Raw genomic sequence first — 15,488 nt, 5'->3', positions numbered from 1 at the left:
TACTTTCCGCTCTCATATTTTGTACTTCCCTATTAGTGATTTTAATATTGTTTTTAGCACTTCACATGGTCCGTTAGTTGTAGACTATCAATTTCTTTTTACTTGTAGTGCCGATAGAAAAGAGCTGCACCGTCCTACAACACTTGTACTTCATAAATCATTTGTTCGTTTCTCTTTTTAGTCATACTGCCATGTTTAGGGTACGTGTACTTACTGTATCTTATCTAATAGTTGTACTTCCCGAAATAAATATCATAGCTGAACTATGTAGTAGAAAACGAGAAAAGTAATTTGCAACAAAAACAAAAAACGTTCATTGAAATGCAGGTGAAGCGGTACTAGACAGAGGGGGAGCAGCTAGCAGCAGCGCCACATGCACACACAGAGACGAAGCAGTAGGTAAAATGCCCAGATGTGAGTAAACAGGGACGCTCTCGTGCGAGGAAACAACAGCACAACACTCTGGCTGCAGACAACGAAAGACAACCTCATGTCTCCTCAAATCAGTGGTGCAGCGCCAGTAGTTTGTGGCCGGCCGTCGGTGTATAGTCGGTAGAAACATGGGTTGGTCCGCATGGAGCCACAATGGCGAGGATGGATAGCCGTTGGAGAAAGCCGATCGGAGCAAAGCAGGCATCGCCAGAGATGTGGGTCCTAGGGGCGTGCACGCCACATCCAGAACAATAGCAGCCCCTCTACTATATGTTATTGTTATAAATAGGGACAAATTGATGGAGAACTAAATATTCTAATTTTGGCACAAGCCATTTTTAAAAAGATCAAAAACAAAATAAGAATTTTTCTCGATGGTTTGTGCCAACTAACTAGAACTAGCACTAGCGCCACTGCTTCCGGCAATTGATTACTTAATTCATAGATTGTTTGTTTCCAGTGGTATTGCATTCCTCTAAAGTAGTATGTGTAGTGCACATACCAATGTGCTTGGTACTGCCGGCTAGTACGCAAGTATGCAACTGTACTTTTTCACATTCCAACATCGTCTCCCGAAACTGCTGCGAGAGATCCTAAAGTTGAGGACGCATTACACAGTGATGTGAAGTTCTGGTCTTCAGTTTTGTAATTTCAGAATCTAGTTCTGGTCTTCAGTGGAGAAGATTTTGCACAGCCAAGTCGGAGATGATGCTACAGTGCCAGCTAGACAACAGCATGAACCAGCGCTCGTCCTGGTAGACAACTACACGAACTGCCCGTCTCCGCGTTACGTACTTTCCGTCCTGCCGTACCTAAAAATAAAATTTATCGACCTACTTCCATGGCTAGCTGCATACTTTCAATCTAAAATCAATTGAGCTGCTTCGATGGCTAGCGTTGTACTTCCCAAAATGAAGGGTTAAACTGAAGGCTTGTGTGTTTTCTATACTAAAAATAAGCTTGTACTGTCCAACCTAGAAAACTTGTACTTTCTGCGAATACGCAGGCTGTCAGTTCCAAGATAAAAACAGTGAACTGCTATGCTAGATTAATAGAGATTAGAGAGGGAAGAGATAAGAGAGGGAATGAGGGGAAACACATAAGTCTTTTTCATGTGAACCCAATCTTGCTTATCTAGTCTTTTTTTTTTCTTTCAACCCTGGTGCACAGCAGCTCACGCACCAGATGGTTTCAGAAAAATACCAGGAAGTGCACGATAGCACTAGGAAAGCTAGCCATTTTTTTTTCGAGGTTGACGGGGGGAAAATCCCCACCGCTTGTTGTATTCCATCGAAAGTAGCCTGGCAGGCCCATGTTCTTACAAACAGATCCAAGAAATTACAGGGGGATACAAGGGAGTAGAAGACAAAACAACAGAAAAAAGCAAACTAGAAACGAGGGAGGCAAAGGAGGGGGAGGTTAGCATCCGAAGCCAACCGAAGCCCCGGGAGGCCAGCATCTCAAAGGACGACCACCGTGACTTGGCAAGGCGAGCTACGGGCGACGACGAAAGACCTGCAGAACCGAGACCAAGCACAGTCGAAGGGCGTCGGATAGCCGAGACTGGGGCGACGACACCGATGTGCCGACCCCGTGGTCGACGGGCAATGCAGAGTCGAGTCGCGCCACAAGGCTCGAACCGGAGCAAGGTCACAACAAGACGCCACTCCGAGGGCCTCGAGCCGACCGCCGGGGAGGATCTCCGGTGAGAGCCTCAGCACCGAAGGCAAGCAGCCAAAAGGAACAGGTAGCAGAATACGTGGACACAAGACATGAGCACACCAAGAAGCGTCACCTGGCACGGTCGAAGGGCGTCGGATAGCCGAGACCGTGCGACGACACCGGTGTGCCGTCGGCGAAGCCGAGGGCGTTGTGCCGCCGAGACCAAGCTCGGTCGAAGGGCGTCGGATAGCCGAGACCGGGGCGACGACACCGGTGTGCCGACCCCGTGGTCGAAGGGCAACACAAGCCGAGGCCACCCCGGGACGTCTAGGCAGCTCGGTTTGAGCCACCATGACAGCAACCTCGCCCCGAAGGACACGAGCCAAGGGCCGGCGAGGGGGCAGGGAGACACGGTTGTCCGCCGCGAGAGCGTCGCGACGAGCCGACCTCCCCCACTCGGGAAACCACCGCACGAGGGTGGACACGGGCCACAAGGACAGGCAGCAGCCCGACGAACCGAGGGTCCAACCTGGACGGGTGGGCAGCCGGCAGGCCCTGGTCCGGACCCGTGGCCTTCACGGCCAGATCCATCGGGGCGGAGGACCAAAATCGCCTCCCGGCGGGCGCCGAGCCGGGACGAAGGAGTGGCCACGGCGTGCAAGACCAGCCGCCGCCGGCGCGGAAGGGGCCGTGCGCACCAGCATGGTGAGCAGCGGCAGCGAGCCTCCCGGTGCGCAGCGGCAGCAGGCCTGGGGAGGAAGCACCGCCGAGGGGCGGAGGAGCAGGGGCGCCGATGCGGAGCACGACCGAAGCCGGCGGCGCACATGGCACACAGAAGGGAGTAGAGCACGGTGGGATTTGGATTTTGGGGGAAACAAACAGGGGAGGTGCTCCCCGCCGCCTCCGTCCGCCGCGGGGCGGCCTCATCCGGCGATGGCGGGGGCAGGGGCGAGGTGGAGGAGGGGGTTCTGGCGGCGGCGCGGGGGTCGCCTCGGAGTCGCCCGAGAGCGACCCGGAGGCGGCTAGGGTTTTAACGCTGTCCTGAAAAGCTAGCCATTTCATCTTGATCATTTTCTCTAAACTCGATCACTCTATGGGCCTGGATAATATCCCTACATCACTATGCATATCTCTCCCAATCTTTTCTCTCCTTTCATGTGCACACAACTATATTGCAACGTCGGCAAATCAATCCGAACAAGCAAATCAAACCCAGCCAATCCGAGTAGCAGCACAAGCTTCGCTTTTGCTCCGTGTTAAAGCAGCAGGCAGTGGAACTTCATGCGTGCTGCTGCAACAGGGGGCTCTTGGTTCAACAAAGCTTTACGCATGGCAGCAGCCTCGTGCGCCCTCCTACTGACTCCCCACTACAGCAGCTAGAAGCCATCCTTCGGCTCCCTCGCCGGCGTATACCAATGTCTTGCTTCCATCGCCTGGCTGCGGCATGTAAAGCTCCGTGGAACACACGGAAGCTCAAATCAACAATTATCAGAAGTATGACACTATATCGCAGTGACATTCAGATAAAAAATAATTAAATCAGAAGTGCATATCATATAAAAGAAGCTACCTAATGATCAAAGGAAGTATATAGAACCATGTTCATCAGAACTGCAGAGCGATGCAGATATGAATTGAGCTAACAAGAAAAATAAAGGAAAGAAAACCACGGTTGGCCATCTCGTGGTTGCAGGATACGGCGTTCACTGACCAAGCTGCTCTTCTCGTGCAGCACCAGGGAAGATGCATCAACAGCCAGCTGGCTGCCGGAGAGGGGCCGAACGGAGATCACAACCAAGAGAAAACTCGCCTACAGGTGCGCTGCCCACCTACAGCAGTTGTACTTCCTACCAACGTGGAGTTGTGCTGCCGTTCCAAAAAAACATTGAACAACCATCAAGATTAACGGAGAAAATAGAGGAAGATGGGGAATTGGATGAGAAGCAGGGCCGCGACCATCGCCGGCCGTTCCCGTGACAGACTCTCAGGAACTCTAGGGAGCCGGAGGTGGGGCACGACGGCGAAGATCGGCCCGTGGCGGCGCCCGAGCTGCAGGAACACCGGGGTGTGTCGCGGCGGCACACTCCAAAACACGGCGGCGCCCGATTTGCAGCAATTTGAGGACCGCCGGCGACAAGGAGGTGCAGGGAATAGGCCACCATCGTCGAGAAGGTGCGGGCAAGGTCCGCGGTCCGCCGACGTCGAGGTGCACGGGGAGGAAGCTGGGGCAGCGCCGGTGATGGGGGAAGAACTAGGAGCTGCAGCCTGTGGGTAGGGTCGGCGCGCGCGGCAGGGGTAGCAGCGTGTGGGTAGGGGCGGCGGCGCGGGGGTCGAGGGCCAGTAGTGCGTGGCGGCGGCGGGATCTTGGCCTACCGGGAAGCTGTTGGTCGGCGGTTCTGGGGATGGTGGGAGCTCCGGCGGCTGCTTGCCGAGGGAGGCGGCGGTAGTGGTTATCGGGGGAGGCGGCGGCGGTTACTCAGGGACGCTCCGGCGGCGGAACGAGGCGAGTGGTGGTCGGGGGGAAACTGCCGAGGTGGGAGGTTGGAGACGAATGAGCGGGGTGAGTTGGGAAGCGGCCTCTTTTTTTTGGACGGGTGTAAAGTTGTACCGTATTTCCGGATCGCGCCCCACATAGAGCCGGTTGGTGCTCAGAATAATATTTTGAGCACCGGTTTCAGAATAGTGTGACCCTATATATATATATATATATATATATATATATATATATATACCAACACTATTCTGCAACCGGTTGCAGAATAATATTCTGAGCACCGACTTGTACTTTCCAGGACACATGGTTGTACTTCTCGGATAACAGGATTCAACTTTCTGTCGAACTTACCTGAACTTCCCGTTTTCTTCAGAGGTACTAATTATACATAAAGTTTCTCAACCATTTGTCGAAACTATGCAAATGATATACCGTTGGATAGATAATGAAAAACCGCAACTTTTTCATGTTCACACTTTTCACAAATTTTGCATGGTTTAAATTTAATTTTAAAAATACGAAAACGGTTCTATATGGCCAGAAAACGAACTTTTAGTTTGATTTTCGAATCGCTTATCGAAACTATGCAAATGAAATACCGTTGGAAAGATAATGAAATTGCGCAACTTTTTCATGTTTGACATTTTTTCAAAATCCTCACAGTTTTTGAACAATTTTGAAAATACCGGAATTCGGACGTACTCAAAAAACGAGCGGACAGTAATTTGAATGATTTGTTTCAACCGTATGTCGGAATGATGCAAATGATATGGCGTTGGAAAGCTATGGACTAGGCGCAACTTTCTTATTCCAACTTTTTTCTCTAATTCCTTACAGTTTAAGAGAATAACTCGAAATACTGTCCGCCCATTTTATGTGACGGGCACCGAATGATTTTCCCCGCGATTTCCATGTGGTATATTTAAACAATGCAAATGATATATGGTTGGAAAGGTGTCAAAATGGCGCATATTTTTTGTATCTACCATTTTTGCCAACTCCGAACGATTTGAAACTAATTTTAGAAGTTTTGAAATCATGTTTCTAGTATATTTTGTGGGATAACGATTTGAATTTGATGGATTAGATCAATTTATTTGTTGTAAAATGTTGTAGGTAATGAAATTAGACATATACTCTACCATATAAAGCTTTTGGTGACAATGATTGAAGTGGTTGGTGATCAAATCGATGAGATTTGAACAATAGATTTCCGCCCCGTAAAAACAGAGCATTGAACTTCCCTCGACACGAACTTGCACTTCTAGGGAAATGCGGTTGTACTTCTCGGCGCTATTTCATGAAAGTGTTCAGTAAAATGACTATAAGTTTCTCATACGGTGTCCGTTTGAGGTCCACGACCACACAAAATGCTCAGCACAACCACGCGCATCTAAACTTCTTACGACATGTCCTTGTACTTCTTGGCCTTTGTGGTTGTACTTCTTGGAAATATTTTGATACTAGTGTGTTTTACAAAAAAAATAGCATGTGTGCTTCAAAATGATAATTTTAGATTGCCCCTATATTCTATTTAAGAGATTCTGCACTTCTCGGATCTTAATATTTGAACTTCACAACGTTGCTATATGAACTTATGTGGGGTTATTTTTTTTATGTAATTACCGCATGTAATTCATGTTGTCTCCGCCTGTACTTCTCGGAATCAATGCTCGTACTTCCTTGCAGATGAAGGGATTATTTTGTTTTTTTCTACATTTGGACTTTGTCGGGTTTTCTTGTACTTCCTATATTAAGTGGGTGTATTTCTCGTGTCGAATGGTTGTACTTCTCATTATCAAGTATATGAACTTCCTTACGGGTGATGAGATTTTTTTTTTGCTATGTGAACTTATGTGGGGGTATTTTCTTTGAACACTTTAAATTCATGTAATTACCGCTTGTACTTCCTACTGTCTCAGCATGTACTTCTCGGAATCACTGCTCGTACTTCCTCCCAGATGACATGATTATTTTGTTTTTTCCACATTTGGATTTTGTCGGTTTTCTTGTACTTCCTATATAAAGTGGGTGTACTGCTCATGTCAACTGGTTGTACTTCTCGTCGTCAATTATATAAACTTCCACGCACATGACGGGAATTTTTCTACATTAGGATTTAGCCGTTTTTGTTGCACTTCCTATATTAAGTGGGTGGACTGCCCTCAATTTTTTCACGAGGGGTTCTGAATTTCCGAAACTGAAATATTGTACTTACCAACATCAATACTTGTACTTTCCGCTCTTATATTTTGTACTTCCCTATTAGGGATTTTAATATTGTTTTTAGCACTTCACACGGTCCGTTAGTTGCACGTGTCGATAGAAAAGAAGTGCACCGTCCTACAACACCTGTACTTCATAAATCATTTGTTCGTTTCTCTTGTTAGTCACACTGCCATGTTTAGGGTACGTGTACTTACTGTATCTAATAGTTGTACTGCCTGAAATAAATATCGCAGCTGAACTATGTACTAGAAAATGAGAACAAATAATTTGCAGCAAAAACTAAAAACATTCATTGAAATGCAGGTGAAGCGGTACTAGACAGAGGGGGAGCAGCTAGCAGCAGTGCCACGTGCACACACAAAGACGAAGCAGTAGGTAAACTGTCTAGATGTGAGTAAACAGCAGAAAAATCACTCAATAGTATAAACGTATAAACTTACCAATGAAAATATCAAAGCCTGGAAATAAGCAGCAAAATTACAGGCTCACAAGCATGGCAACAAACACTTTGAGAGCATGAAATCGCAGCTAGAAAAAAGACACTTGCGTATTGGCCAACGCTTATATCCAACAGTACCATCAGAAGAGACATGTTTTGCACATTAATTCAAACATGGATTTAGTTCTGTTAGGAGATAGAGAGCAGCGTCAGCGTCCAATAGAATAAATCATTTCGATGAGAAAGAGAGAGCGAGTTGTGGCAGAAGCTAGTGTCAGAACGTGTTAGACTAGATGTAGCAGCTCCCCAATAACCACAACGCGCACGCGAGAAGCAACAACCCCGTCGAGGTATAATCTGTCTAGCTTTCGACACTACAACATCCAGAATCTGAAGACGACCAGCTCTGTAGATAGGAGTACTTTATCGACTTGATGACAAATGTTCCTGAAGATGCCCAGCCCAGCTCGGGCTGCTGGCGCTAACGGACGCCACTTCGCTGCGGCCGGGATCATCATGGAAGAGGTGGCGTAGTGCCTACACGGGCACTCGCAGCGACATGAGTCGAGGAGGCGTGCGGGTCAGCCGCCGGGGTATGGTCGCCGGAATCGTTGACGCGCTCGGGTCGACTGCTGGGGGTGGCCGTGAGGCATCGCCAATAATGCATCGTCAAAACAAAAATCGAGCTAGACTATTTCCAGCTCCCATGAGCCAAAGCAAAAAAATTACGCTGCTGATCTTCAAGTATGTGTATTGCTCGAAATAGATTTTATTATTGTCAATAATAATAATGACTTTATTATTGTCAGTTTTCTTGTACTTCTATATTAAGTGGGTGCACTGATCGCTCCGAATGGTTGTACTTCTTAGCCTCAAGTATTTCAACTTCCCCACGGATGATGATATTTTTTTCTTCATTTTATTATTGTCGATTTTGTAGTACTTCGTATATTAAGTGAATTTACTGCTCGTGTCAGATTATTGTACTTCTCAACGTCAAGTATTTTTCCTTGCACATGACGGGATTATTTTATTTTTTGGTACATTGGATATTGTCGGTTTTATTGTACTTCATATATTAAGTGGGTGTACTGCTCGTGTACTTCTCAGCGTCAAGTATTTGAACTTATTTTACTAACCTTTTTGCACTTTGTATAAGCCAATATACTTCTAATTCACTGGAAAGCATGTACTTCCTAAATTGGTAATATGATCTTCCCGTTGTTACTTTCTTGTACTTCCCAATAATATTTTTCATATTTTATTTAGTGGTTCTTTTTGTATTGCCCAAGGCCCATGAATCTAGTTCCAAAATACAACCATGTGTACTGGCCACGGCAAAATATTGAGGTTGTTTCTCGGTAGTTGCTTTGTTGGTATATTGTTTTTAGTATACTTTCTAAATGTGCTGCCATGAAATTATTTGAATTTATGTACTTTTCAATATATGCCAATTGAAGTTCTCACTTATTTTTCTATGTAGCTGCATTGCGGATTATAGGCCTGCACTTCACCATTGTAGCCAAAGTAATCTGAATTTTGTCTACTGCACAATGCAACGTACCACCAGACCAGACACCACAGGCTAAGAAAAAAATCAAGCATCAAAAACAGGTAGACAAACTACTCGTTGCTTTGTTTCAATGTCCGTTTTTTGCAAATCTTGTTTTTACACCAGAAATCTTATTTTCTCTGTACAACTGCACCACATATCCCCGCTCTGTGCATTTTTTATTCACCTTTTCTACTATCGCATGAGCAAGTTCATCTGACGAAAGATCACAGCAGACCGGAGCCAGCAACAAATTTCTTAGTTTTCCATAGAGAGAAAAAGTACACGAGGAGAGATAAGTACACAAGCAATCCATTCACAAATCAACTTATCGACAAAAAAATCAGGCAAGAGCAATCTTTGCTTTTGCTAATGCGTAAAAGACACCAGCTGTGCTTGTATTTCCGTCATATGGATATTTACTTGCACTTCCTATCACCGTGCGACTGAACATTTCATCTGAAGTTGGCTGTACTGCCTAGCTAGGAAACATTAAAAAAAGTTCAGAGATTCCACCAAGTTGGGCAGTCCCGTGGGCGACGGCCAGGCCATCTCCTTCATGCCCACCCTGAACTTTCCCCTCATATTTTTTCTTTTACCTCAAATAATCATAGTTTGTACTTCTCAAATTTTGCCAATTGAACTTTCCCCATATTTTATTTCCCTTTTTCTCAAATTTGCCAATTGAACTTCCCCCATTTTTCCTTTTACCTAAAATAATGATGGTCTGTACTTCTCAAATTTTGCCAATTGTACTTTGATAGGTTGCAATAGGAACTTCAAAATTTATAACACACGTACACTTATACAGATGCGTGTAATTTCATGTATACTGATACAGATGCGCCAGCTCCGAGTACTATTCTTCATGCCCAACGAGCAACAACTTCTCACATCATTTGAGAGGCGTGCTCTAAACATGGCTCTGAAGACGTCGGAACTGAAGGGATAATGCCTATTACTAATTTCTATGTAACATTTTTTGCTGTTATGTAACTAATTGTTAACTAGGGACAAAATCAGAAGAACAGCCAGCTAATTGGCGACATATGGCTAGTTGACGATCAACTGTTGTTTGACGACGAAATTAGAATCACAGAAGCCAAGCTCGGACCCGATGTTGTATGATGTTCCGGATGCTGTTGGCGGCGAAACGTCAACGGTCGCTCAACACTTTGCGGTCCGCCTCATCGACAGCTTGGTACCAAGTAACTAAAGAAGAGTAGCCGTCTTCGAGATGAACTAACACGACCCCAAACTTGTCGCCGGCGGCGGCAATGTTCTCCGCTACATGTTCTGCCTCAACGACATGGTCAGAAGCAACTTGCATTTTAGTGTTGGAATCAACACACTGTATGAAATCAAACCTCTGTTGTTTCTTTCAAACTGAAAACCTAGGACAATCGAACTCATCTTTTCTGAACTTTCTAAAAACCTATGGCTGTAATTCTTTGTAGCAATTTCATGTACTTCTCCATATCTAATTTTGTACTTATCTATAGCAATTTCTTGTTCTTTTTCAGACTAATCTTCTTGTACCAAGCAGTACAGTGTAATCTAAACAACTCTTTTTACTGTAATCCGAAGCACTCCTGCTGCTGCAAGTAGAAAAAGAGGACGCACAAAGTGCAGAGTAGGTGGCAGTCGGACTCGCCGGAGAAGAACATGATGCGATAGGTGTATGGGAACAGAAGCCATAGGCGTGCGGCGCGATGGCATATGACATCCGAGAGACGTAGACGTACATGGGATGGTGGGCGGTGTACGGCACGGCATCTCAGTGCGACGGCGACATGAGAACCTCCAGGACGTCGAGGGAGCTGATTTCATTCAGTGGCGGGGAACTGGGAAGGCGGCCGAGGGAGCCATGGCTCGCTGCAGGCGGCGACGGGGAGCTGGGACGCCAGGCCAGCGTGGCGGCTCCTTTGCTGGTGGTGGGGGGGTCAGGGAAGTGGGTCGGCCTGGTGGCGCCTTGACTGGTGGCTTGGGCACGGGGAAGTGGGCTGGCGGCGGTGGCCAAGGCCGGCAGCGGGGATCCGGGGCGGAGTGGCGGCTCCTTCACCGGTGGCTGGTGGCGAGGGCCAAGGCCGGCGGCGAGATCGGACGCGGCGAGGCCCCGGCCGGCGGCGAGATCAGACGCGGCGGAGCCCTGGCTGCCGGCACGTGGAGGAGCAGGGGCGCCCGGAGGGGGAAGTAGGAACACGCCGGAGAACGGGGAAGCAGAGGCTCGCCGGCGGCGGTGAGGCAGGGCCTGCCGGCGAGGGTCGCGGGGGAGGTTGACCGGGCGGTGGTTTCCAGAGAAGAAGGTCGGGAGGGGAAATTGGATGTGGTGCTTCTCTTTTTTCTCATCGAACCGTTTTGGTTTTTTTATTTGGAGTCTCGCATCGCGTCCTTATATGATATGATGGTGCTCAGAATATTATTTTGAGCACCGGTTTCAGAATAGTGCGACCCTATATATATATATATATATATATATATATAGGATAAATACTTCCTACTCCTAGGTGTAACTACACCCACGTCTCATATACTACCATACGGAAGTATATAACATACTTTATTGGTTTGAGTATGTTCGTACACTATATCTAAGATACTCCATACCAACTTTGGTGAAAAAAATTAAAATACACCCATAGTTTGCACTATATATACAAAATACATGCATATTTATACGTAAATAAATAGTGTACGTAAAAAAGTGTACATACTACCTACAAAGTAGTATATATACTACCAAAATATTCTTATATACTTCATACTACATGTATATACTCTTCGGTATGATAGATACTACCTAGATTGTGTGAAACACACGTGGGAGTAACTACACCCGGGTGTAGCATGAATATGTCCTATATATATATATATATATATATATATATATATATATATATATATATATATATAGTGCAGGCAATGAACGATATGAGGTAAAAATAAATCACTTACGAACGTAGCAATCGATGATAGATTTGTCGAGCTCGCGCAGATTGAACAGACTGGAACAATTCACTCGGATGAACTTTTACATAGTAATGTTTGAAGTGATGCTCATGTCTAACTTCCGCATAAATATATTATTTGGCGGCTTTATTTTTTATGTAACCCTTGTACCAAATTAGCAGATTTTTCGTTTGTGGAGGTAGATCCTCTTCATGCGCAGGCTCGACGAGAGGCCCATTCGGCACATATGTAATTACTACCTCACTCACTGGCGCCTCCTCAAGGCCTAACACTGTACGAAGAGTCATACCCATCTGGGCCGCTTGTTCTCTGGCACCCGTTACGGTCAATCCCTGTGCTTGCCGCAGCTGCTATGATTGTGGGGTCCATTAGTTCAGCATCCGGACCGGCGGCTTTCACTATGAGCTGGGGGATCGATTGTTTACTTTGTTCCCCGAGCTGGGCAACTCGTTTGCCGCATATTTTACTTGCTAATTCTTTCTTCGCCTCCTCCAAGGCTTTCTTCTCCTGCTTCTCCGCCAACTCTTTCTTCTCCTTCAACATGAGTGCTTGCCTAAGAAGTTCACGTGCATAGTCGTCAGGCAGATTCTTCGCGGCTTGGGACGGTGTGCTCAAAAATGACTTAGCCCACTTCTTTTGCTTGTTAGAAAATACTGGCTTGGGCTCAGGCTCTCTTTTCGCCTTCATATCCGCCTTCCATTTCTCATAATCAGCAGTCGCGGCCGCGTCAGTTTCCTCGGCAGTACGTTCCCAAGGCCTTGTGGGGAGAGGCTTCAATGATGGCTCCGGTACCTTTGTGGTTTTAGGTACATAAGGGTCTGGGTTAATAGTCCAGGACTGCTTCTGCTTCTTCGCCGGAGGTGGATTGGGAGCGGCATATGCTTACCCGCCCGAGGCGGACTGGGGGGCGGCGGCTGCTTACCCGCCGGAGGTGAATTGGGGGGCGGCGTCGGCTGACGTGAAGGAGGTGTAGGTGAAGCACCACCACCACCACCGCCACCGCCACCACCACCGTAGGGGGTGGACTTGTTGGCCTTGGCGCCTCGCCTGGAAACTTGATAAACTTCTTTTCCATAGAATGAACTGGCGCTTGACATTTCCAAGTCTTCTCTCCCCTTCGGGTGTAGCAATGTCAATCTCCAGGTCCTCAAACCCTTGTACTATGTCCTCCACCGTGATACGATCATAGCCATCTTGAATGGGGTTGTTGTGGTGGAGTGCTCCAGGTAAACATGGTAAAGCACTGCCGATGGCTACCTTCATGGACATGTTCCCAGTTGGATAATGCAGATGACATTCTTTCATCTCCTTTACATCGTCCACGGGGTAGCGAGGAGGCTCCGGTGCAGTAATATCGATCGCCGGTGCATTAGCAGTAGCCGGCGGGGCCTCCGTTGAAGCCACGCTGCGTCTCCGCTGCTGGCTTCCGACATCCGCTGGATGATCTTCATGCATCCCAGCTGCCTCTCTTTCTTGTACTAGTACATTCAGGGTTTTCTTCATCTCATCGAATTCCGATGCCAACCACACCACAACATCTGCATCCCGATCCTCCTTTCTCTTACGGCTTCTGTAACTGTAGGGGTCATTTTCCTGGGAAAACCCTTCTTTCCACGAAATGACGTCTTTGCCTTGTACACGTCCTCCGTGTTCAGGATTCCCGAGGGATTTTGTCAGCGCGTCATTCTCTCTGTTGAACTTGATCTTCCCCTCTTGAGCATCCCTCATTGCGTCAATAAGGGCTTGGGTGGGTTTAAACTTTGTGTCTCGGTGAACACACTCCCCTGTCACCGGGTCTAGCGTTCCCACATGCCCGTACCACCAGATTTTGGCCCTAGGGTCCCATCCCTCTCTACCTAGAGGGATTCCTCGCGTCCTCAGGTTATCCTCCATATTCTCCCACTTAGGCTCTGAAAGGCGGTATCCTCCTGGGCCCATAATATGATTGTATAATTTGTTAGCCGCATTTGCCTTATTTTTGTCCGATATGGCCTTGAATTCCTCTGATTTCTTTTGCCTCACAAATTCGGGCCAATCATTTTTCAGCGACTCATACTGTCCAGTGAAATCCGGAGTCTTCCCCTTCTCGACATATTGAGCCGCTAAATTTTTCTTGTAGGTCCGGAATGCTATGGCCATCTTCTGAAGAGCGAACTCTTTGACCGAGTGATACGTCTCCAACGTATCGATAATTTCTTGTGTTCCATGCCACATTATTGATGTTATCTACATGTTTTATGCACACTTTATGTCATATTCGTGCATTTTCTGGAACTAACCTATTAACAAGATGCCGAAGTGCCGCTTGTCGTTTTCTGCTGTTTTTGGTTTCAGTAAATCCTAGTAAAGAAATATTCTCGAATTGGACGAAATAAAAGCCCGGAGGCCTATTTTTCCACGAAGCTTCCGTAAGACCGAAGACGAGACGAAGAGGGGCCACGGGGTGGCCAAACCCTAGGCGGCGCGGCCCCACCCTCGGCCGCGCCGGCCTATGGTTTGGGCCCCCGTGCCGCCTCTCGACCTACCCTTCCGCCTACTTAAAGCCTCCGTGACGAAACCCCCAGCACCGAGAGCCACGATACGGAAAACCTTCCGAGACGCCGTCACCGCCGATCCCATCTCGGGGATCCTCGGAGATCGCCTCCGCACCCCCGCCGGAGAGGGGAATCATCTCCCGGAGGACTCTACACCGCCATGGTCGCCTCCGGAGTGATGAGTGAGTAGTCTACCCCTGGACTATGGGTCCATAGCAGTAGCTAGATGGTTGTCTTCTCCCCATTGTGCTATCATTGTCGGATCTTGTGAGCTGCCTATCATGATCAAGATCATCTATATGTAATTCTATATGTTGCGTTTGTTGGGATCCGATGAATAGAGAATACTTGTTATGTTGATTATCAAAGTTATGCTTATGTGTTGTTTATGATCTTGCATGCTCTCCGTTATTAGTAGATGCTCTGGCCAAGTAGATGCTTTTAACTCCAAGAGGGAGTACTTATGCTCGATAGTGGGTTCATGCCCGCATTGACACCGGGACAAAGGATGTAAAGTTCTAAGGTTGTGTTGTGTCGTTGCCACTAGGGATAAAACATTGATGCTATGTCTAAGGATGTAGTTGTTGATTACATTACGCACCATACTTAATGCAATTGTCTCGTTGCTTTGCAACTTAATACCGGAGGGGGTTCGGATGATAACCTCGAAGGTGGACTTTTTAGGCATAGATGCAGTTGGATGGCGGTCTATGTACTTTGTCGTAATGCCCAATTAAATCTCACTATACTCATCATGATATGTATGTGCATTGTCATGCTCTCTTTATTTGTCAATTGCCCAACCGTAATTTGTTCACCCAACATGCCGTTCGTCTTATGGGAGAGACACCTCTAGTGAACCGTGGACCCCGGTCCAATTCTCTTTATCGAAATACAATCCATCGCAATACTTGTTTTTACCGTTTTCTCTCGCAAACAATCATCTTCCACACAATACGGTTAATCCTTTGTTACAGCAAGCTTCGGTGAGATTGACAACCTCACCGTTTCGTTGGGGCAAAGTACTTTGGTTGTGTTGTGCAGGTTCCACGTTGGCGCCGGAATCTCCGGTGTTGCGCCGCACTACATCCCGCCGCCATCAACCTTCAACGTGCTTCTTGGCTCCTCCCGGTTCGATAAACCTTGGTTTCTTTCTCGAGGGAAAACTTGCCGCTG

The sequence above is a fragment of the Lolium rigidum genome, chromosome 2 (assembly GCF_022539505.1).
Source record: "Lolium rigidum isolate FL_2022 chromosome 2, APGP_CSIRO_Lrig_0.1, whole genome shotgun sequence".
Taxonomy (NCBI): Eukaryota; Viridiplantae; Streptophyta; class Magnoliopsida; order Poales; family Poaceae; genus Lolium; species Lolium rigidum.
The sequence above is the reverse complement of the archived record's forward strand: the minus strand, read 5'-3'. Positions refer to the sequence as shown.